This window comes from Salminus brasiliensis, chromosome 3 (genome assembly GCF_030463535.1).
Source record: "Salminus brasiliensis chromosome 3, fSalBra1.hap2, whole genome shotgun sequence".
In the NCBI taxonomy this organism is placed as follows: domain Eukaryota; kingdom Metazoa; phylum Chordata; class Actinopteri; order Characiformes; family Bryconidae; genus Salminus; species Salminus brasiliensis.
The window spans coordinates 22,830,104-22,851,932 of NC_132880.1; the positions used below are offsets into that span (position 1 = coordinate 22,830,104).

General features: G+C 39.9%; 12 non-coding genes across 12 annotated transcripts; all 12 read right to left on the reverse strand.

The window, feature by feature from the left end:
* Positions 1-877: 877 nt before the first annotated feature.
* Positions 878-948, reverse strand: trnag-gcc (transfer RNA glycine (anticodon GCC)). The gene has a single exon. It is a non-coding gene; the product is annotated as a tRNA-Gly (tRNA).
* Positions 949-3,686: 2,738 nt separating this feature from the next.
* On the reverse strand, positions 3,687-3,757 carry trnag-gcc (transfer RNA glycine (anticodon GCC)). Its single transcript has one exon. It is a non-coding gene; the product is annotated as a tRNA-Gly (tRNA).
* Positions 3,758-4,088: 331 nt separating this feature from the next.
* On the reverse strand, positions 4,089-4,159 carry trnag-ucc (transfer RNA glycine (anticodon UCC)). The gene has a single exon. It is a non-coding gene; the product is annotated as a tRNA-Gly (tRNA).
* Positions 4,160-5,305: 1,146 nt separating this feature from the next.
* Positions 5,306-5,376, reverse strand: trnag-gcc (transfer RNA glycine (anticodon GCC)). The gene has a single exon. It is a non-coding gene; the product is annotated as a tRNA-Gly (tRNA).
* A 2,331-nt stretch (positions 5,377-7,707) lies between these two features.
* On the reverse strand, positions 7,708-7,778 carry trnag-gcc (transfer RNA glycine (anticodon GCC)). The gene has a single exon. It is a non-coding gene; the product is annotated as a tRNA-Gly (tRNA).
* Positions 7,779-10,543: 2,765 nt separating this feature from the next.
* On the reverse strand, positions 10,544-10,614 carry trnag-gcc (transfer RNA glycine (anticodon GCC)). The gene has a single exon. It is a non-coding gene; the product is annotated as a tRNA-Gly (tRNA).
* A 2,767-nt stretch (positions 10,615-13,381) lies between these two features.
* Positions 13,382-13,452, reverse strand: trnag-gcc (transfer RNA glycine (anticodon GCC)). The gene has a single exon. It is a non-coding gene; the product is annotated as a tRNA-Gly (tRNA).
* A 336-nt stretch (positions 13,453-13,788) lies between these two features.
* trnag-gcc (transfer RNA glycine (anticodon GCC)) lies at positions 13,789-13,859 on the reverse strand. The gene has a single exon. It is a non-coding gene; the product is annotated as a tRNA-Gly (tRNA).
* Positions 13,860-16,625: 2,766 nt separating this feature from the next.
* Positions 16,626-16,696, reverse strand: trnag-gcc (transfer RNA glycine (anticodon GCC)). The gene has a single exon. It is a non-coding gene; the product is annotated as a tRNA-Gly (tRNA).
* Positions 16,697-18,217: 1,521 nt separating this feature from the next.
* trnag-gcc (transfer RNA glycine (anticodon GCC)) lies at positions 18,218-18,288 on the reverse strand. Its single transcript has one exon. It is a non-coding gene; the product is annotated as a tRNA-Gly (tRNA).
* A 1,136-nt stretch (positions 18,289-19,424) lies between these two features.
* Positions 19,425-19,495, reverse strand: trnag-gcc (transfer RNA glycine (anticodon GCC)). The gene has a single exon. It is a non-coding gene; the product is annotated as a tRNA-Gly (tRNA).
* Positions 19,496-20,234: 739 nt separating this feature from the next.
* On the reverse strand, positions 20,235-20,305 carry trnag-ucc (transfer RNA glycine (anticodon UCC)). The gene has a single exon. It is a non-coding gene; the product is annotated as a tRNA-Gly (tRNA).
* Positions 20,306-21,829: the final 1,524 nt, after the last annotated feature.

The following is a 21,829-nucleotide window of genomic DNA, read 5'->3' on the forward strand; positions in this document are numbered from 1 at the left end:
GTCTGATAAAATAAGAATGTAAGAAAAATAGCCTATGATGTAGAACATTTTAAAAGCTGGCAACTGCTGCATTGGCCAGGAATCAGACCCGGGTCTCCCGCGTGGCAGGCGAGAATTCTACCACTGAACCACCAATGCTTACATGAAAGACTCTTTTAAATGTAGTCTACTGAGCAGAACCTTTCTGCTCTCCCACAAGCCAGTCGAAAAAACTACCACTGACCTAACATTGCTTTCCTGACTATGCTTAAGAAATGTTATGCATTTATGCGTTAATGAACATACTTCAGGAATGTTTCGCACTGAAAACACAACATTTTTTTCCTGACACTCAATAAGCTAATAGTGTTCAGGCTGAGGGAAGATTTCACAAAACTGTTTTATATTAGAAGACCTTCCAACGGTCTGACAAAATAAGAATGTAAGAAAAATAGCCTATGATGTAGAACATTTTAAAAGCTGGCAACTGCTGCATTGGCCGGGAATCGGACCCGGGTCTCCCTCGTGGCAGGCGAGAATTCTACCACTGAACCACCAATGCTTACATGCAAGTCACATTTGAAATGTAGTATACTGCTCTCCAAAAACCTTTCTGCTCTCCCACAAGCCAGTCGAAAAAACTTCCACTGACCTAACATTGCTTTCCTGACTATGCTTAAGAAATGTTCTACATTAATGCTTTAATGAACATACTTCAGGAATGTTTCGCACTGAAAACACAAACATTTTTATTTACACAAAAACAGCTAAGAGTGTTCAGGCTGAGGGAAGATTTCACAAAACTGTTTTATACTAGAAGACCTTCCAATGGTCTGACAAAATAAGAATGTAAGAAAAATAGCCTATGATGTAGAACATTTTAAAAGCTGGCAACTGCTGCATTGGCCGGGAATCGGACCCGGGTCTCCCGCGTGGCAGGCGAGAATTCTACCACTGAACCACCAATGCTTACATGAAAGACTCTTTTAAATGTAGTCTACTGAGCAGAACCTTTCTGCTCTCCCACAAGCCAGTCGAAAAAACTACCACTGACCTAACATTGCTTTCCTGACTATGCTTAAGAAATGTTCTACATTAATGCTTTAATGAACATACTTCAGGAATGTTTCGCACTGAAAACACAAACATTTTTATTGACACAAAAACAGCTAAGAGTGTTCAGGCTGAGGGAAGATTTCACAAAACTGTTTTATACTAGAAGACCTTCCAATGGTCTGACAAAATAAGAATGTAAGAAAAATAGCCTATAATGTAGAACATTTTAAAAGCTGGCAACTTCTGCATTGGCCGGGAATCGGACCCGGGTCTCCCGCGTGGCAGGCAAGAACTCTACCACTGAACCACCAACGCTTACATGCAAGTCACATTTGAAATGTAGTCTACTGCTCTCCAAAAACCTTTCTGCTCTCCCACAAGCCAGTCGAAAAAACTTCCACTGACCTAACATTGCTTTCCTGACTATGCTTAAGAAATGTTCTGCATTAATGCTTTAATGAACATACTTCAGGAATGTTTCGCACTGAAAACACAAACTTTTTTTATTGACACACAATAAGCTAATAGTGTTCAGGCTGAGGGAAGATTTCACAAAACTGTTTTATATTAGAAGACCTTCCAACGGTCTGACAAAATAAGAATGTAAGAAAAATAGCCTATGATGTAGAACATTTTAAAAGCTGGCAACTGCTGCATTGGCCGGGAATCGGACCCGGGTTTCCCGCATGGAAGGCTAGAATTCTACCACTGAACCACCAATGCTTACATGCAAGTCACATTTGAAATGTAGTATACTGCTCTCCAAAAACCTTTCTGCTCTCCCACAAGCCAGTCGAAAAAACTTCCACTGACCTAACATTGCTTTCCTGACCATGCTTAAGAAATGTTCTGCATTAATGCTTTAATGAACATACTTCAGGAATGTTTCGCACTGAAAACACAAACATTTTTATTGACACAAAAACAGCTAAGAGTGTTCAGGCTGAGGGAAGATTTCACAAAACTGTTTTATACTAGAAGACCTTCCAATGGTCTGACAAAATAAGAATGTAAGAAAAATAGCCTATGATGTAGAACATTTTAAAAGCTGGCAACTGCTGCATTGGCCGGGAATAAAACCCGGGTCTCCCGAGTGGCAGGCCAGAATTCTACCACTGAACCACCAATGCTTACATGCAAGTCACATTTGAAATGTAGTATACTGCTCTCCAAAAACCTTTCTGCTCTCCCACAAGCCAGTCGAAAAAACTTCCACTGACCTAACATTGCTTTCCTGACTATGCTTAAGAAATGTTCTGCATTAATGCTTTAATGAACATACTTCAGGAATGTTTCGCACTGAAAACACAAACATTTTTATTGACACAAAAACAGCTAAGAGTGTTCAGGCTGAGGGAAGATTTCACAAAACTGTTTTATACTAGAAGACCTTCCAATGGTCTGACAAAATAAGAATGTAAGAAAAATAGCCTATGATGTAGAACATTTTAAAAGCTGGCAACTGCTGCATTGGCCGGGAATCGGACCCGGGTCAGTCGAAAAAACCACCAATGCTTACATGAAAGACTCTTTTAAATGTAGTCTACTGAGCAGAACCTTTCTGCTCTCCCACAAGCCAGTCGAAAAAACTACCACTGACCTAACATTGCTTTCCTGACTATGCTTAAGAAATGTTCTGCATTAATGCTTTCATGAACATACTTCAGGAATGTTTCGCACTGAAAACAAAAACATTTTTATTGACACAAAAACAGCTAAGAGTGTTCAGGCTGAGGGAAGATTTCACAAAACTGTTTTATACTAGAAGACCTTCCAATGGTCTGACAAAATAAGAATGTAAGAAAAATAGCCTATGATGTAGAACATTTTAAAAGCTGGCAACCAGTGCATTGGCTGGGAATCGGACTCGGGTCTCCCGCGTGGCAGGCGAGAATTCTACCACTGAACCACCAATGCTTACATGAAAGACTCTTTTAAATGTAGTCTACTGAGCAGAACCTTTCTGCTCTCCCACAAGCCAGTCGAAAAAACTACCACTGACCTAACATTGCTTTCCTGACTATGCTTAAGAAATGTTCTGCATTAATGCTTTCATGAACATACTTCAGGAATGTTTCGCACTGAAAACACAAACATTTTTATTGACACAAAAACAGCTAAGAGTGTTCAGGCTGAGGGAAGATTTCAAAAAACTGTTTTATACTAGAAGACCTTCCAATGGTCTGACAAAATAAGAATGTAAGAAAAATAGCCTATGATGTAGAACATTTTAAAAGCTGGCAACCAGTGCATTGGCCGGGAATCGGACCCGGGTCTCCCGCGTGGCAGGCAAGAATTCTACCACTGATCCACCAATGCTTACATGAAAGACTCTTTTAAATGTAGTCTACTGAGCAGAACCTTTCTGCTCTCCCACAAGCCAGTCGAAAAAACTACCACTGACCTAACATTGCTTTCCTGACTATGCTTAAGAAATGTTCTGCATTAATGCTTTAATGAACATACTTCAGGAATGTTTCGCACTGAAAACACAAAATTTTTTTCCTGACACACAATAAGCTAAGAGTGTTCAGGCTGAGGGAAGATTTCACAAAACTGTTTTATATTAGAAGACCTTCCAACGGTCTGACAAAATAAGAATGTAAGAAAAATAGCCTGTGATGTAGAACATTTTAAAAGCTGGCAACTGCTGCATTGGCCGGGAATCGGACCCGGGTCTCCCGCGTGGCAGGCGAGAATTCTACCACTGAACCACCAATGCTTACATGAAAGACTCTTTTAAATGTAGTCTACTGAGCAGAACCTTTCTGCTCTCCCACAAGCCAGTCGAAAAAACTACCACTGACCTAACATTGCTTTCCTGACTATGCTTAAGAAATGTTATGCATTAATGCTTTAATGAACATACTTCAGGAATGTTTCGCACTGAAAACACAAACATTTTTATTGACACAAAAACAGCTAAGAGTGTTCAGGCTGAGGGAAGATTTCACAAAACTGTTTTATATTAGAAGACCTTCCAACGGTCTGACAAAATAAGAATGTAAGAAAAATAGCCTATGATGTAGAACATTTTAAAAGCTGGCAACTGCTGCATTGGCCGGGAATCGGACCCAGGTCTCCCGCATGGAAGGCAAGAATTCTACCACTGAACCACCAATGCTTACATGCAAGTCACATTTGAAATGTAGTATACTGCTCTCCAAAAACCTTTCTGCTCTCCCACAAGCCAGTCGAAAAAACTTCCACTGACCTAACATTGCTTTCCTGACTATGCTTAAGAAATGTTCTGCATTAATGCTTTAATGAACATACTTCAGGAATGTTTCGCACTGAAAACACAAACAATTTTATTGACACAAAAACAGCTAAGAGTGTTCAGGCTGAGGGAAGATTTCACAAAACTGTTTTATACTAGAAGACCTTCCAATGGTCTGACAAAATAAGAATGTAAGAAAAATAGCCTATGATGTAGAACATTTTAAAAGCTGGCAACTGCTGCATTGGCCGGGAATCGGACCCCGGTCTCCCACGTGGCAGGCGAGAATTCTACCACTGAACCACCAATGCTTACATGAAAGACTCTTTTAAATGTAGTCTACTGAGCAGAACCTTTCTGCTCTCCCACAAGCCAGTCGTAAAAACTACCACTGACCTAACATTGCTTTCCTGACTATGCTTAAGAAATGTTCTGCATTAATGCTTTCATGAACATACTTCAGGAATGTTTCGCTCTGAAAACACAAACATTTTTATTGACACAAAAACAGCTAAGAGTGTTCAGGCTGAGGGAAGATTTCAAAAAACTGTTTTATACTAGAAGACCTTCCAATGGTCTGACAAAATAAGAATGTAAGAAAAATAGCCTATGATGTAGAACATTTTAAAAGCTGGCAACCTGTGCATTGGCCGGGAATCGGACCCGGGTCTCCCGCGTGGCAGGCGAGAATTCTACCACTGAACCACTAATGCTTACATGCAATTCACATTTGAAATGTAGTATACTGCTCTCCAAAAACGTTTCTGCTCTCCCACAAGCCAGTCGAAAAAACTTCCACTGACCTAATATTGCTTTCCTGACTATGCTTAAGAAATGTTCTGCATTAATGCTTTAATGAACATACTTCAGGAATGTTTCGCACTGAAAACACAACATTTTTTTCCTGACACTCAATAAGCTAATAGTGTTCAGGCTGAGGGAAGATTTCACAAAACTGTTTTATATTAGAAGACCTTCCAACGGTCTGACAAAATAAGAATGTAAGAAAAATAGCCTATGATGTAGAACATTTTAAAAGCTGGCAACTGCTGCATTGGCCGGGAATCGGACCCGGGTCTCCCGCGTGGCAGGCGAGAATTCTACCACTGAACCACCAATGCTTACATGAAAGACTTTTTTAAATGTAGTCTACTGAGCAGAACCTTTCGGCTCTCCCACAAGCCAGTCGAAAAAACTACCACTGACCTAACATTGCTTTCCTGACTATGCTTAAGAAATGTTCTGCATTAATGCTTTCATGAACATACTTCAGGAATGTTTCGCACTGAAAACACAAACATTTTTATTGACACAAAAACAGCTAAGAGTGTTCAGGCTGAGGGAAGATTTCAATAAACTGTTTTATACTAGAAGACCTTCCAATGGTCTGACAAAATAAGAATGTAAGAAAAATAGCCTATGATGTAGAACATTTTAAAAGCTGACAACCAGTGCATTGGCCGGGAATCGGACCCTGGTCTCCCGCGTGGCAGGCGAGAATTCTACCACTGAACCACTAATGCTTACATGCAATTCACATTTGAAATGTAGTATACTGCTCTCCAAAAACGTTTCTGCTCTCCCACAAGCCAGTCGAAAAAACTTCCACTGACCTAATATTGCTTTCCTGACTATGCTTAAGAAATGTTCTGCATTAATGCTTTAATGAACATACTTCAGGAATGTTTCGCACTGAAAACACAACATTTTTTTCCTGACACTCAATAAGCTAATAGTGTTCAGGCTGAGGGAAGATTTCACAAAACTGTTTTATATTAGAAGACCTTCCAACGGTCTGACAAAATAAGAATGTAAGAAAAATAGCCTATGATGTAGAACATTTTAAAAGCTGGCAACTGCTGCATTGGCCGGGAATCGGACCCGGGTCTCCCGCGTGGCAGGCAAGAACTCTACCACTGAACCACCAATGCTTACATGAAAGACTCTTTTAAATGTAGTCTACTGAGCAGAACCTTTCTGCTCTCCCACAAGCCAGTCGAAAAAACTACCACTGACCTGACATTGCTTTCCTGACTATGCTTAAGAAATGTTCTGCATTAATGCTTTCATGAACATACTTCAGGAATGTTTCGCACTGAAAACACAAACATTTTTATTGACACAAAAACAGCTAAGAGTGTTCAGGCTGAGGGAAGATTTCAAAAAACTGTTTTATACTAGAAGACCTTCGAATGGTCTGACAAAATAAGAATGTAAGAAAAATAGCCTATGATGTAGAACATTTTAAAAGCTGGCAACCAGTGCATTGGCCGGGAATCGGACCCAGGTCTCCCGCGTGGCAGGCGAGAATTCTACCACTGAACCACCAATGCTTACATGCAATTCACATTTGAAATGTAGTATACTGCTCTCCAAAAACGTTTCTGCTCTCCCACAAGCCAGTCGAAAAAACTTCCACTGACCTAATATTGCTTTCCTGACTATGCTTAAGAAATGTTCTGCATTAATGCTTTAATGAACATACTTCAGGAATGTTTCGCACTGAAAACACAACATTTTTTTCCTGACACTCAATAAGCTAATAGTGTTCAGGCTGAGGGAAGATTTCACAAAACTGTTTTATATTAGAAGACCTTCCAACGGTCTGACAAAATAAGAATGTAAGAAAAATAGCCTATGATGTAGAACATTTTAAAAGCTGGCAACTGCTGCATTGGCCAGGAATCGGACCCGGGTCTCCCGCGTGGCAGGCAAGAATTCTACCACTGAACCACCAATGCTTACATGAAAGACTCTTTTAAATGTAGTCTACTGAGCAGAACCTTTCTGCTCTCCCACAAGCCAGTCGAAAAAACTACCACTGACCTAACATTGCTTTCCTGACTATGCTTAAGAAATGTTCTGCATTAATGCTTTCATGAACATACTTCAGGAATGTTTCGCACTGAAAACACAAACATTTTTATTGACACAAAAACAGCTAAGAGTGTTCAGGCTGAGGGAAGATTTCACAAAACTGTTTTATACTAGAAGACCTTCCAATGGTCTGACAAAATAAGAATGTAAGAAAAATAGCCTATGATGTAGAACATTTTAAAAGCTGGCAACTGCTGCATTGGCCAGGAATCGGACCCGGGTCAGTCGAAAAAACCACCAATGCTTACATGAAAGACTCTTTTAAATGTAGTCTACTGAGCAGAACCTTTCTGCTCTCCCACAAGCCAGTCGAAAAAACTACCACTGACCTAACATTGCTTTCCTGACTATGCTTAAGAAATGTTCTGCATCAATGCTTTCATGAACATACTTCAGGAATGTTTCGCACTGAAAACACAAACATTTTTATTGACACAAAAACAGCTAAGAGTGTTCAGGCTGAGGGAAGATTTCAAAAAACTGTTTTATACTAGAAGACCTTCCAATGGTCTGACAAAATAAGAATGTAAGAAAAATAGCCTATGATGTAGAACATTTTAAAAGCTGGCAACCAGTGCATTGGCCGGGAATCGGACCCGGGTCTCCCGCGTGGCAGGCGAGAATTCTACCACTGAACCACCAATGCTTACATGAAAGACTCTTTTAAATGTAGTCTACTGAGCAGAACCTTTCTGCTCTCCCACAAGCCAGTCGAAAAAACTACCACTGACCTAACATTGCTTTCCTGACTATGCTTAAGAAATGTTCTGCATTAATGCTTTAATGAACATACTTCAGGAATGTTTCGCACTGAAAACACAAACATTTTTATTGACACAAAAACAGTTAAGAGTGTTCAGGCTGAGGGAAGATTTCACAAAACTGTTTTATACTAGAAGACCTTCCAATGGTCTGACAAAATAAGAATGTAAGAAAAATAGCCTATGATGTAGAACATTTTAAAAGCTGGCAACCAGTGCATTGGCCGGGAATCGGACCCCGGTCTCCCGCGTGGCAGGCGAGAATTCTACCACTGAACCACTAATGCTTACATGCAATTCACATTTGAAATGTAGTATACTGCTCTCCAAAAACGTTTCTGCTCTCCCACAAGCCAGTCGAAAAAACTTCCACTGACCTAACATTGCTTTCCTGACTATGCTTAAGAAATGTTCTGCATTAATGCTTTAATGAACATACTTCAGGAATGTTTCGCACTGAAAACACAACATTTTTTTCCTGACACTCAATAAGCTAATAGTGTTCAGGCTGAGGGAAGATTTCACAAAACTGTTTTATATTAGAAGACCTTCCAACGGTCTGACAAAATAAGAATGTAAGAAAAATAGCCTATGATGTAGAACATTTTAAAAGCTGGCAACTGCTGCATTGGCCGGGAATCGGACCCGGGTCTCCCGCGTGGCATGCAAGAATTCTACCACTGAACCACCAATGCTTACATGAAAGACTCTTTTAAATGTAGTCTACTGAGCAGAACCTTTCTGCTCTCCCACAAGCCAGTCGAAAAAACTACCACTGACCTAACATTGCTTTCCTGACTATGCTTAAGAAATGTTCTGCATTAATGCTTTCATGAACATACTTCAGGAATGTTTCGCACTGAAAACACAAACATTTTTATTGACACAAAAACAGCTAAGAGTGTTCAGGCTGAGGGAAGATTTCAAAAAACTGTTTTATACTAGAAGACCTTCGAATGGTCTGACAAAATAAGAATGTAAGAAAAATAGCCTATGATGTAGAACATTTTAAAAGCTGGCAACCAGTGCATTGGCCGGGAATCGGACCCAGGTCTCCCGCGTGGCAGGCGAGAATTCTACCACTGAACCACCAATGCTTACATGCAATTCACATTTGAAATGTAGTATACTGCTCTCCAAAAACGTTTCTGCTCTCCCACAAGCCAGTCGAAAAAACTTCCACTGACCTAATATTGCTTTCCTGACTATGCTTAAGAAATGTTCTGCATTAATGCTTTAATGAACATACTTCAGGAATGTTTCGCACTGAAAACACAACATTTTTTTCCTGACACTCAATAAGCTAATAGTGTTCAGGCTGAGGGAAGATTTCACAAAACTGTTTTATATTAGAAGACCTTCCAACGGTCTGACAAAATAAGAATGTAAGAAAAATAGCCTATGATGTAGAACATTTTAAAAGCTGGCAACTGCTGCATTGGCCAGGAATCGGACCCGGGTCTCCCGCGTGGCAGGCAAGAATTCTACCACTGAACCACCAATGCTTACATGAAAGACTCTTTTAAATGTAGTCTACTGAGCAGAACCTTTCTGCTCTCCCACAAGCCAGTCGAAAAAACTACCACTGACCTAACATTGCTTTCCTGACTATGCTTAAGAAATGTTCTGCATTAATGCTTTCATGAACATACTTCAGGAATGTTTCGCACTGAAAACACAAACATTTTTATTGACACAAAAACAGCTAAGAGTGTTCAGGCTGAGGGAAGATTTCACAAAACTGTTTTATACTAGAAGACCTTCCAATGGTCTGACAAAATAAGAATGTAAGAAAAATAGCCTATGATGTAGAACATTTTAAAAGCTGGCAACTGCTGCATTGGCCGGGATTCGGACCCGGGTCTGCCGCGTGGCAGGCGAGAATTCTACCACTGAACCACCAATGCTTACATGCAAGTCCCATTTGAAATGTAGTATACTGCTCTCCAAAAACCTTTCTGCTCTCCCACAAGCCAGTCGAAAAAACTTCCACTGACCTAACATTGCTTTCCTGACTATGCTTAAGAAATGTTCTGCATTAATGCTTTCATGAACATACTTCAGGAATGTTTCGCACTGAAAACACAAACATTTTTATTGACACAAAAACAGCTAAGAGTGTTCAGGCTGAGGGAAGATTTCACAAAACTGTTTTATACTAGAAGACCTTCCAATGGTCTGACAAAATAAGAATGTAAGAAAAATAGCCTATGATGTAGAACATTTTAAAAGCTGGCAACTGCTGCATTGTCCGGGAATCAGACCCGGGTCTCCCGCGTGGCAGGCAAGAATTCTACCACTGAACCACCAATGCTTACATGCAAGTCACATTTGAAATGTAGTCTACTGCTCTCCAAAAACCTTTCTGCTCTCCCACAAGCCAGTCGAAAAAATACCACTGACCTAACATTGCTTTCCTGACTATGCTTAAGAAATGTTCTGCATTAATGCTTTCATGAACATACTTCAGGAATGTTTCGCACTGAAAACACAACATTTTTTTCCTGACACTCAATAAGCTAATAGTGTTCAGGCTGAGGGAAGATTTCACAAAACTGTTTTATATTAGAAGACCTTCCAACGGTCTGACAAAATAAGAATGTAAGAAAAATAGCCTATGATGTAGAACATTTTAAAAGCTGGCAACTGCTGCATTGGCCGGGAATCGGACCCGGGTCTCCCGCGTGGCAGGCGAGAATTCTACCACTGAACCACCAATGCTTACATGAAAGCCTTTTTTAAATGTAGTCTACTGAGCAGAACCTTTCGGCTCTCCCACAAGCCAGTCGAAAAAACTACCACTGACCTAACATTGCTTTCCTGACTATGCTTAAGAAATGTTCTGCATTAATGCTTTCATGAACATACTTCAGGAATGTTTCGCACTGAAAACACAAACATTTTTATTGACACAAAAACAGCTAAGAGTGTTCAGGCTGAGGGAAGATTTCAAAAAACTGTTTTATACTAGAAGACCTTCCAATGGTCTGACAAAATAAGAATGTAAGAAAAATAGCCTATGATGTAGAACATTTTAAAAGCTGGCAACCAGTGCATTGGCCGGGAATCGGACCCGGGTCTCCCGCGTGGCAGGCGAGAATTCTACCACTGAACCACTAATGCTTACATGCAATTCACATTTGAAATGTAGTATACTGCTCTCCAAAAACGTTTCTGCTCTCCCACAAGCCAGTCGAAAAAACTTCCACTGACCTAATATTGCTTTCCTGACTATGCTTAAGAAATGTTCTGCATTAATGCTTTAATGAACATACTTCAGGAATGTTTCGCACTGAAAACACAACATTTTTTTCCTGACACTCAATAAGCTAATAGTGTTCAGGCTGAGGGAAGATTTCACAAAACTGTTTTATATTAGAAGACCTTCCAACGGTCTGACAAAATAAGAATGTAAGAAAAATAGCCTATGATGTAGAACATTTTAAAAGCTGGCAACTGCTGCATTGGCCAGGAATCGGACCCGGGTCTCGCGCGTGGCAGGCAAGAATTCTACCACTGAACCACCAATGCTTACATCAAAGACTCTTTTAAATGTAGTCTACTGAGCAGAACCTTTCTGCTCTCCCACAAGCCAGTCGAAAAAACTACCACTGACCTAACATTGCTTTCCTGACTATGCTTAAGAAATGTTCTGCATTAATGCTTTCATGAACATACTTCAGGAATGTTTCGCACTGAAAACACAAACATTTTTATTGACACAAAAACAGCTAAGAGTGTTCAGGCTGAGGGAAGATTTCACAAAACTGTTTTATACTAGAAGACCTTCCAATGGTCTGACAAAATAAGAATGTAAGAAAAATAGCCTATGATGTAGAACATTTTAAAAGCTGGCAACTGCTGCATTGGCCGGGAATCGGACCCGGGTCTGCCGCGTGGCAGGCAAGAATTCTACCACTGAACCACAAATGCTTACATGCAAGTCACGTTTGAAATGTAGTATACTGCTCTCCAAAAACCTTTCTGCTCTCCCACAAGCCAGTCGAAAAAACTTCCACTGACCTAACATTGCTTTCCTGACTATGCTTAAGAAATGTTCTGCATTAATGCTTTCATGAACATACTTCAGGAATGTTTCGCACTGAAAACACAAACATTTTTATTGACACAAAAACAGCTAAGAGTGTTCAGGCTGAGGGAAGATTTCACAAAACTGTTTTATACTAGAAGACCTTCCAATGGTCTGACAAAATAAGAATGTAAGAAAAATAGCCTATGATGTAGAACATTTTAAAAGCTGGCAACCAGTGCATTGGCCAGGAATCGGACCCAGGTCTCCCGCATGGCAGTCTAGAAATTCTACCACTGAACCACCAATGCTTACTAGCAAGTCAAATTTGAAATGTAGTATACTGCTCTCCAAAAACCTTTCTGCTCTCCCACAAGCCAGTCGAAAAAACTTCCACTGACCTAACATTGCTTTCCTGACTATGCTTAAGAAATGTTCTACATTAATGCTTTAATGAACATACTTCAGGAATGTTTCGCACTGAAAGCACAAACTTTTTTTATTGACACACAATAAGCTAATAGTGTTCAGGCTGAGGGAAGATTTCACAAAACTGTTTTATATTAGAAGACCTTCCAACGGTCTGACAAAATAAGAATGTAAGAAAAATAGCCTATGATGTAGAACATTTTAAAAGCTGGCAACTGCTGCATTGGCCAGGAATCGGACCCGGGTCTCCCACGTGGCAGGCGAGAATTCTACCACTGAACCACCAATGCTTACATGAAAGACTCTTTTAAATGTAGTCTACTGAGCAGAACCTTTCTGCTCTCCCACAAGCCAGTCGAAAAAACTACCACTGACCTAACATTGCTTTCCTGACTATGCTTAAGAAATGTTCTGCATTAATGCTTTCATAAACATACTTCAGGAATGTTTCGCACTGAAAACACAAACATTTTTATTGACACAAAAACAGCTAAGAGTGTTCAGGCTGAGGGAAGATTTCAAAAAACTGTTTTATACTAGAAGACCTTCCAATGGTCTGACAAAATAAGAATGTAAGAAAAATAGCCTATGATTTAGAACATTTTAAAAGCTGGCAACTGCTGCATTGGCCAGGAACAGAACCCGGGTCTCCCGCGTGGCAGGCCAGAATTCTACCACTGAACCACCAATGCTTACATGCAAGTCACATTTGAAATGTAGTATACTGCTCTCCAAAAACCTTTCTGCTCTCCCACAAGCCAGTCGAAAAAACTTCCACTGACCTAACATTGCTTTCCTGACTATGCTTAAGAAATGTTCTGCATTAATGCTTTAATGAACATACTTCAGGAATGTTTCGCACTGAAAACACAACATTTTTTTCCTGACACTCAATAAGCTAATAGTGTTCAGGCTGAGGGAAGATTTCACAAAACTGTTTTATATTAGAAGACCTTCCAACGGTCTGACAAAATAAGAATGTAAGAAAAATAGCCTATGATGTAGAACATTTTAAAAGCTGGCAACTGCTGCATTGGCCGGGAATCGGACCCGGGTCTCCCGCGTGGCAGGCGAGAATTCTACCACTGAACCACCAATGCTTACATGCAAGTCACATTTGAAATGTAGTATACTGCTCTCCAAAAACCTTTCTGCTCTCCCACAAGCCAGTCAAAAAAACTTCCACTGACCTAACATTGCTTTCCTGACTATGCTTAAGAAATGTTCTACATTAATGCTTTAATGAACATACTTCAGGAATGTTTCGCACTGAAAACACAAACATTTTTATTGACACAAAAACAGCTAAGAGTGTTCAGGCTGAGGGAAGATTTCACAAAACTGTTTTATACTAGAAGACCTTCCAATGGTCTGACAAAATAAGAATGTAAGAAAAATAGCCTATGATGTAGAACATTTTAAAAGCTGGCAACTGCTGCATTGGCCGGGAATCGGACCCGGGTCTCCCGCGTGGCAGGCGAGAATTCTACCACTGAACCACCAATGCTTACATGAAAGACTCTTTTCAATGTAGTCTACTGAGCAGAACCTTTCTGCTCTCCCACAAGCCAGTCGAAAAAACTACCACTGACCTAACATTGCTTTCCTGACTATGCTTAAGAAATGTTCTGCATTAATGCTTTCATGAACATACTTCAGGAATGTTTCGCACTGAAAACACAAACATTTTTATTGACACAAAAACAGCTAAGAGTGTTCAGGCTGAGGGAAGATTTCACAAAACTGTTTTATACTAGAAGACCTTCCAATGGTCTGACAAAATAAGAATGTAAGAAAAATAGCCTATGATGTAGAACATTTTAAAAGCTGGCAACTGCTGCATTGTCCGGGAATCAGACCCGGGTCTCCCGCGTGGCAGGCAAGAATTCTACCACTGAACCACCAATGCTTACATGCAAGTCACATTTGAAATGTAGTCTACTGCTCTCCAAAAACCTTTCTGCTCTCCCACAAGCCAGTCGAAAAAATACCACTGACCTAACATTGCTTTCCTGACTATGCTTAAGAAATGTTCTGCATTAATGCTTTCATGAACATACTTCAGGAATGTTTCGCACTGAAAACACAACATTTTTTTCCTGACACTCAATAAGCTAATAGTGTTCAGGCTGAGGGAAGATTTCACAAAACTGTTTTATATTAGAAGACCTTCCAACGGTCTGACAAAATAAGAATGTAAGAAAAATAGCCTATGATGTAGAACATTTTAAAAGCTGGCAACTGCTGCATTGGCCAGGAATCGGACCCGGGTCTCTCGCGTGGCAGGCGAGAATTCTACCACTGAACCACCAATGCTTACATGAAAGACTTTTTTAAATGTAGTCTACTGAGCAGAACCTTTCGGCTCTCCCACAAGCCAGTCGAAAAAACTACCACTGACCTAACATTGCTTTCCTGACTATGCTTAAGAAATGTTCTGCATTAATGCTTTCATGAACATACTTCAGGAATGTTTCGCACTGAAAACACAAACATTTTTATTGACACAAAAACAGCTAAGAGTGTTCAGGCTGAGGGAAGATTTCAAAAAACTGTTTTATACTAGAAGACCTTCCAATGGTCTGACAAAATAAGAATGTAAGAAAAATAGCCTATGATGTAGGACTTTTTAAAAGCTGGCAACTGCTGCATTGGCCGGGAATCGGACCCGGGTCTGCCGCGTGGCAGGCAAGAATTCTACCACTGAACCACAAATGCTTACATGCAAGTCACGTTTGAAATGTAGTATACTGCTCTCCAAAAACCTTTCTGCTCTCCCACAAGCCAGTCGAAAAAACTTCCACTGACCTAACATTGCTTTCCTGACTATGCTTAAGAAATGTTCTGCATTAATGCTTTCATGAACATACTTCAGGAATGTTTCGCACTGAAAACACAAACATTTTTATTGACACAAAAACAGCTAAGAGTGTTCAGGCTGAGGGAAGATTTCACAAAACTGTTTTATACTAGAAGACCTTCCAATGGTCTGACAAAATAAGAATGTAAGAAAAATAGCCTATGATGTAGAACATTTTAAAAGCTGGCAACCAGTGCATTGGCCAGGAATCGGACCCAGGTCTCCCGCATGGCAGTCTAGAAATTCTACCACTGAACCACCAATGCTTACTAGCAAGTCAAATTTGAAATGTAGTATACTGCTCTCCAAAAACCTTTCTGCTCTCCCACAAGCCAGTCGAAAAAACTTCCACTGACCTAACATTGCTTTCCTGACTATGCTTAAGAAATGTTCTGCATTAATGCTTTAATGAACATACTTCAGGAATGTTTCGCACTGAAAGCACAAACTTTTTTTATTGACACACAATAAGCTAATAGTGTTCAGGCTGAGGGAAGATTTCAAAAAACTGTTTTATACTAGAAGACCTTCCAATGGTCTGACAAAATAAGAATGTAAGAAAAATAGCCTATGATTTAGAACATTTTAAAAGCTGGCAACTGCTGCATTGGCCAGGAACAGAACCCGGGTCTCCCGCGTGGCAGGCCAGAATTCTACCACTGAACCACCAATGCTTACATGCAAGTCACATTTGAAATGTAGTATACTGCTCTCCAAAAACCTTTCTGCTCTCCCACAAGCCAGTCGAAAAAACTTCCACTGACCTAACATTGCTTTCCTGACTATGCTTAAGAAATGTTCTGCATTAATGCTTTAATGAACATACTTCAGGAATGTTTCGCACTGAAAACACAACATTTTTTTCCTGACACTCAATAAGCTAATAGTGTTCAGGCTGAGGGAAGATTTCACAAAACTGTTTTATATTAGAAGACCTTCCAACGGTCTGACAAAATAAGAATGTAAGAAAAATAGCCTATGATGTAGAACATTTTAAAAGCTGGCAACTGCTGCATTGGCCGGGAATCGGACCCGGGTCTCCCGCGTGGCAGGCAAGAATTCTACCACTGAACCACCAATGCTTACATGAAAGACTCTTTTAAATGTAGTCTACTGAGCAGAACCTTTCTGCTCTCCCACAAGCCATTCGAAAAAACTACCACTGACCTAACATTGCTTTCCTGACTATGCTTAAGAAATGTTCTGCATTAATGCTTTCATGAACATACTTCAGGAATGTTTCGCACTGAAAACACAAACATTTTTATTGACACAAAAACAGCTAAGAGTGTTCAGGCTGAGGGAAAATTTCAAAAAACTGTTTTATACTAGAAGACCTTCCAATGGTCTGACAAAATAAAAATGTAAGAAAAATAGCCTATGATGTAGAACATTTTAAAAGCTGGCAACCAGTGCATTGGCCGGGAATCGGACCCGGGTCTCCCGCGTGGCAGGCGAGAATTCTACCACTGAACCACCAATGCTTACATGAAAGACTTTTTTAAATGTAGTCTACTGAGCAGAACCTTTCTGCTCTCCCACAAGCCAGTCGAAAAAACTACCACCGACCTAACATTGCTTTCCTGACTATGCTTAAGAAATGTTCTGCATTAATGCTTTCATGAACATACTTCAGGAATGTTTCGCACTGAAAACACAAACATTTTTATTGACACAAAAACAGCTAAGAGTGTTCAGGCTGAGGGAAGATTTCAAAAAACTGTTTTATATTAGAAGACCTTCCAAAGGTCTGACAAAATAAGAATGTAAGAAAAATAGCCTATGATGTAGAACATTTTAAAAGCTGGCAACTGCTGCATTGGCCGGGAATCGGACCCAGGTCTCCCGCATGGAAGGCAAGAATTCTACCACTGAACCACCAACGCTTACATGCAAGTCACATTTGAAATGTAGTATACTGCTCTGCAAAAACCTTTCTGCTCTCCCACAAGCCAGTCGAAAAAACTTCCACTGACCTAACATTGCTTTCCTGACTATGCTTAAGAAATGTTCTGCATTAATGCTTTAATGAACATACTTCAGGAATGTTTCGCACTGAAAACACAAACTTTTTTTATTGACACACAATAAGCTAATAGTGTTCAGGCTGAGGGAAGATTTCACAAAACTGTTTTATATTAGAAGACCTTCCAACGGTCTGACAAAATAAGAATGTAAGAAAAATAGCCTATGATGTAGAACATTTTAAAAGCTGGCAACTGCTGCATTGGCCAGGAATCAGACCCAGGTCTCCAGCGTGGCAGGCGAGAATTCTACCACTGAACCACCAATGCTTACATGGAAGACTCTTTTAAATGTAGTCTACTGAGCAGAACCTTTCTGCTCTCCCACAAGCCAGTCGAAAAAACTACCACTGACCTAACATTGCTTTCCTGACTATGCTTAAGAAATGTTCTGCATTAATGCTTTCATGAACATACTTCAGGAATGTTTCGCACTGAAAACACAAACATTTTTATTGACACAAAAACAGCTAAGAGTGTTCAGGCTGAGGGAAGATTTCACAAAACTGTTTTATACTAGAAGACCTTCCAATGGTCTGACAAAATAAGAATGTAAGAAAAATAGCCTATGATGTAGAACATTTTAAAAGCTGGCAACTGCTGCATTGGCCGGGAATCGGACCCGGGTCAGTCGAAAAAACCACCAATGCTTACATGAAAGACTCTTTTAAATGTAGTCTACTGAGCAGAACCTTTCTGCTCTCCCACAAGCCAGTCGAAAATACTACCACTGACCTAACATTGCTTTCCTGACTATGCTTAAGAAATGTTCTGCATTAATGCTTTCATGAACATACTTCAGGAATGTTTCGCACTGAAAACACAAACATTTTTATTGACACAAAAACAGCTAAGAGTGTTCAGGCTGAGGGAAGATTTCAAAAAACTGTTTTATACTAGAAGACCTTCCAATGGTCTGACAAAATAAGAATGTAAGAAAAATAGCCTATGATGTAGAACATTTTAAAAGCTGGCAACCAGTGCATTGGCCGGGAATCGGACCCGGGTCTCCCGCGTGGCAGGCGAGAATTCTACCACTGAACCACCAATGCTTACATGAAAGACTCTTTTAAATGTAGTCTACTGAGCAGAACCTTTCTGCTCTCCCACAAGCCAGTCGAAAAAACTACCACTGACCTAACATTGCTTTCCTGACTATGCTTAAGAAATGTTCTGCATTAATGCTTTCATGAACATACTTCAGGAATGTTTCGCACTGAAAACACAAACATTTTTATTGACACAAAAACAGCTAAGAGTGTTCAGGCTGAGGGAAGATTTCAAAAAACTGTTTTATACTAGAAGACCTTCCAATGGTCTGACAAAATAAGAATGTAAGAAAAATAGCCTATGATGTAGAACATTTTAAAAGCTGGCAACCAGTGCATTGGCCAGGAATCGGACCCGGGTCTCCCGCGTGGCAGGCAAGAATTCTACCACTGAACCACCAATGCTTACATGAAAGACTCTTTTAAATGTAGTCTACTGAGCAGAACCTTTCTGCTCTCCCACAAGCCAGTCGAAAAAACTACCACTGACCTAACATTGCTTTCCTGACTATGCTTAAGAAATGTTCTGCATTAATGCTTTAATGAACATACTTCAGGAATGTTTCGCACTGAAAACACAACATTTTTTTCCTGACACACAATAAGCTAATAGTGTTCAGGCTGAGGGAAGATTTCACAAAACTGTTTTATATTAGAAGACCTTCCAACGGTCTGACAAAATAGGAATGTAAGAAAAATAGCCTATGATGTAGAACATTTTAAAAACTGGCAACTGCTGCATTGGCCGGGAATCGGACCCTGGTCTCCCACGTGGCAGGCGAGAATTCTACCACTGAACCACCAATGCTTACATGAAAGACTCTTTTAAATGTAGTCTACTGAGCAGAACCTTTCTGCTCTCCCACAAGCCAGTCGAAAAAACTACCACTGACCTAACATTGCTTTCCTGACTATACTTAAGAAATGTTATGCATTAATGCTTTAATGAACATACTTCAGGAATGTTTCGCACTGAAAACACAAACATTTTTATTGACACAAAAACAGCTAAGAGTGTTCAGGCTGAGGGAAGATTTCACAAAACTGTTTTATACTAGAAGACCTTCCAATGGTCTGACAAAATAAGAATGTAAGAAAAATAGCCTATGATGTAGAACATTTTAAAAGCTGGCAACTGCTGCATTGGCCGGGAATCGGACCCGGGTCTCCCGCGTGGCAGGCGAGAATTCTACCACTGAACCACCAATGCTTACATGAAAGACTCTTTTAAATGTAGTCTACTGAGCAGAACCTTTCTGCTCTCCCACAAGCCAGTCGAAAAAACTACCACTGACCTAACATTGCTTTCCTGACTATGCTTAAGAAATGTTCTGCATTAATGCTTTCATGAACATACTTCAGGAATGTTTTGCACTGAAAACACAAACATTTTTATTGACACAAAAACAGCTAAGAGTGTTCAGGCTGAGGGAAGATTTCAAAAAACTGTTTTATACTAGAAGACCTTCCAATGGTCTGACAAAATAAGAATGTAAGAAAAATAGCCTATGATGTAGAACATTTTAAAAGCTGGCAACTGCTGCATTGGCCGGGAATCGGACCCTGGTCTCCCACGTGGCAGGCAAGAATTCTACCACTGAACCACCAACGCTTACATGCAAGCCAAATTTGAATTGTAGTATACTTCTCTCCAAAAACCTTTCTGCTCTCCCACAAGCCAGTCGAAAAAACTTCCACTGACCTAACATTGCTTTCCTGACTATGCTTAAGAAATGTTCTGCATTAATGCTTTAATGAACATACTTCAGGAATGTTTCGCACTGAAAACACAAACTTTTTTTATTGACACACAATAAGCTAATAGTGTTCAGGCTGAGGGAAGATTTCACAAAACTGTTTTATATTAGAAGACCTTCCAACGGTCTGACAAAATAAGAATGTAAGAAAAATAGCCTATGAAGTAGAACATTTTAAAAGCTGGCAACTGCTGCATTGGCCGGGAATCGGACCCAGGTCTCCCGCATGGAAGGCAAGAATTCTACCACTGAACCACCAATGCTTACATGCAAGTCACATTTGAAATGTAGTATACTGCTCTCCAAAAACCTTTCTGCTCTCCCACAAGCCAGTCGAAAAAACTTCCACTGACCTAACATTGCTTTCCTGACTATGCTTAAGAAATGTTCTGCATTAATGCTTTAATGAACATACTTCAGGAATGTTTCGCACTGAAAACACAAACATTTTTATTGACACAAAAACAGCTAAGAGTGTTCAGGCTGAGGGAAGATTTCACAAAACTGTTTTATACTAGAAGACCTTCCAATGGTCTGACAAAATAAGAATGTAAGAAAAATAGCCTATGATGTAGAACATTTTAAAAGCTGGCAACTGCTGCATTGGCCGGGAATCGGACCCGGGTCAGTCGAAAAAACCACCAATGCTTACATGAAAGACTCTTTTAAATGTAGTCTACTGAGCAGAACCTTTCTGCTCTCCCACAAGCCAGTCGAAAAAACTACCACTGACCTAACATTGCTTTCCTGACTATGCTTAAGAAATGTTCTGCATTAATGCTTTCATGAACATACTTCAGGAATGTTTCGCACTGAAAACACAAACATTTTTATTGACACAAAAACAGCTAAGAGTGTTCAGGCTGAGGGAAGATTTCAAAAAACTGTTTTATACTAGAAGACCTTCCAATGGTCTGACAAAATAAGAATGTAAGAAAAATAGCCTATGATGTAGAACATTTTAAAAGCTGGCAACCAGTGCATTGGCCGGGAATCGGACCTGGGTCTCCCGCATGGCAGGCGAGAATTCTACCACTGAACCACCAATGCTTACATGAAAGACTCTTTTAAATGTAGTCTACTGAGCAGAACCTTTCTGCTCTCCCACAAGCCAGTCGAAAAAACTACCACTGACCTAACATTGCTTTCCTGACTATGCTTAAGAAATGTTCTGCATTAATGCTTTCATGAACATACTTCAGGAATGTTTCGCACTGAAAACACAAACATTTTTATTGACACAAAAACAGTTAAGAGTGTTCAGGCTGAGGGAAGATTTCACAAAACTGTTTTATACTAGAAGACCTTCCAATGGTCTGACAAAATAAGAATGTAAGAAAAATAGCCTATGATGTAGAACATTTTAAAAGCTGGCAACCAGTGCATTGGCCAGGAATCGGACCCAGGTCTCCCGCGTGGCAGGCTAGAATTCTACCACTGAACCACCAATGCTTACTAGCAAGTCAAATTTGAAATGTAGTATACTGCTCTCCAAAAACCTTTCTGCTCTCCCACAAGCCAGTCGAAAAAACTTCCACTGACCTAACATTGCTTTCCTGACTATGCTTAAGAAATGTTCTGCATTAATGCTTTAGTGAACATACTTCAGGAATGTTTCGCACTGAAAGCACAAACTTTTTTTATTGACAAACAATAAGCTAATAGTGTTCAGGCTGAGGGAAGATTTCACAAAACTGTTTTATATTAGAAGACCTTCCAACGGTCTGACAAAATAAGAATGTAAGAAAAATAGCCTATGATGTAGAACATTTTAAAAGCTGGCAACT